Source organism: Chlorocebus sabaeus, chromosome 6 (assembly GCF_047675955.1).
Source record: "Chlorocebus sabaeus isolate Y175 chromosome 6, mChlSab1.0.hap1, whole genome shotgun sequence".
In the NCBI taxonomy this organism is placed as follows: domain Eukaryota; kingdom Metazoa; phylum Chordata; class Mammalia; order Primates; family Cercopithecidae; genus Chlorocebus; species Chlorocebus sabaeus.
In genome coordinates this window covers 23,710,112-23,712,725 of record NC_132909.1, presented here as the reverse complement: position 1 = coordinate 23,712,725, position 2,614 = coordinate 23,710,112, and positions in this window count along the sequence as shown.

Sequence of the window (2,614 nt, the reverse complement as noted above, 5' to 3'; positions counted from 1 at the left end):
CCCAGGATCTCTGATCATTTGGGACAGGGGAGTGGAAAGAGGAGGCAGGGGCTGCCTCGGGGCCCTCAAGGAATAAAGCAAAGGCTGGACGTGGTGGCCCACACCTATAACCCCAGCCCTTTGGGAGGCTGAGTCGGGAGGATCACTTGAGGCCAGTAGTTCAAGACCAGTCTGGGCAACATAGTGAGACCTTGTCTCTACAAAAAATAAAAATATTAACTGGGCGTGGTGGTGCATGCCTAGAGTCCCAGCTACTCAGGAGGCTGAGGCTGGAGAACTGCTTGAGCCCAGGAGGTCGAGATTTTAGTGAGCTGTGATTGAGCCACTGTGTTCCATCCTGGGTGACAGAGTGAGATCCTGTTTCTAAAAAAGAAAAATAAAAAAAGCCAAGGCAGGGAATAAAGTGAAGGAAGCCAGTCTAGTGTGTGGCAGACAGGATGGTGGTGGGTGGGTGCAGGTGACTCTGTGTGCTGGGTGACTCTGGCCAGAGAGAGAGCCAAGGCTGGCTTCTGCCTGCGGGCAGTTTGAGAACACTGGTATGGTCCCCACAGGGGAGCAGGTACCCAGTGTCAGTTCACCCCTAACATTTTTAAGGGTTTGGAGGTCCCAGATCACAGGGATCCCCTCTCCTTCCTACTTCTAGTCCCTTCCCACACTGGGAGGGGCCTTGCATACATGAGTGTGAATGCCACAGCCTGCACCTCCAAGTTCCATCCACAGCCCCCAGTACACATATGGCCACCATCTGGGCCACTTCTTGGCTTAGGAATGTGTCCACCAAGAAGGCCTTGCAGGCCCCGGCATGGGCTCAGAGCAATTTGAGAGAGGAATTCAGGGGTCCTAGGGATCTAGAACTTGGTCAAGAAGAGCATAGATGCTGGTGGGCACTTCCTAAAGGCCCTTGGCTCCACCAGATTAGGCCACAGCAGGGCCCCTGAAGTGCAGGACTTAGACCAGAGCTCTACCCAGGCTTAAGGGTCATGCCAAAGTCAAGAGACAAGGTCCTGGTCACAGGGCTTGCATAACCATGTTTCACAAACTTCAGGTCACAGCCCATTCATGGGTTACTAAATCAGTTTAGTGGGCTCTGAGTAGCATAAGACAAAAGAGAGAAAGAAAGAATAATTTTAAAAAGACATTAGTACATCACTAATAACAAGTATAAAATTGTATATATATAATATACATAGCATGTCATAAACATTGTATGTAATATAATATATATAATGTATAGAATATGACAATTATAATTACAATAACATATTGTTTTAATGCATCACTATAAATGTTATTACTGCATCACTAATCTCAAATGTAAGACTGTATATATAATAGATAGCATGTTATATACATTACATATGTATACATATATATGTTATAATATGTATATTATGCACATACGGAGGATACTAAAATTATTTCATTATTTGCACCTACCACCTAAAGCAGAACAGATGTCTAACTGATCAGGAGGGGATGTCATCTAGATATGAGTATACATTTATATATATAATGGATTATGTCTCTTTTTTTTTGTTTTTTTTGAGATGGCGTCTCACGCTGTCTCTCAAGCTGGAGCTCAGTGGAGCGATCTCAGCTCACTGCAACCTCTGCTTCCCAGGTTCAAGCAGTTCTCGTGCTTCAAGCTCCCAAGCAGCTGAGATCACAGATGCCCACCATCACGCCTGGCTAATTTTTGTATTTTTAGTAGAGGTGGGATTTCGTCATGTTGGCCAGGCTGGTCTCGAACTCCTGACTTCAGGTGATCTGCCCACCTCGGCCTCCCAAATTGCTGGGATTACAGGCATGAGCCACCTTGCCCAGCCTGAGTATATCTATTAAATTGAATCATTTGAAAATGGCAATATTCAAATGTGTTTGACCTGTAAAACTAGCAATGTCATATGGCTCAATCTAACAGTATACATGCTAGTGTGCTATGAAATGCATTTCATACTGCAGGTCGCTTTTTGAAAACGTTGAGAAGTACTGGGGAGTGGGGGACACAGGTTGTGGTAGGGAAGATAAATTTCTGCTTAGAACAGGAAATGCTGACGGCTATGTTTGCCTGCTGGCGGGGTGGTGCCGGTGTGTGCAAGATGTTTCTAGGACAATAGTTCTCAAACTTCAATCATCACATACTCCCAACTTCTGACATATTTTCACCACATCTGTACTATTATTCTCTCTTTTGAAAGATCAACTCCCGGCCGGGCGCGGTGGCTCAAGCCTGTAATCCCAGCACTTTGGGAGGCCGAGACGGGCGGATCACGAGGTCAGGAGATCGAGACCATCCTGGCTAACACGGTGAAACCCCGTCTCTACTAAAAAATACAAAAAAAACTAGCCGGGCGAGGTGGTGGACGCCTGTAGTCCCAGCTACTCGGGAGGCTGAGGCAGGAGAATGGCGTGAACCCGGGAGGCGGAGCTTGCAGTGAGCTGAGATCTGGCCACTGCACTCCAGTCTGGGCGACAGAGTGAGACTCCGTCTCAAAAAAAAAAAAAAAAAAAAAGAAAGATCAACTCCCTTTTTAGCTTAAACATATTTATTTTAAAACCTGCAATCATATATGGAAAATCAGTATTGCTTAATATAGATAGAAGATAGCTATAA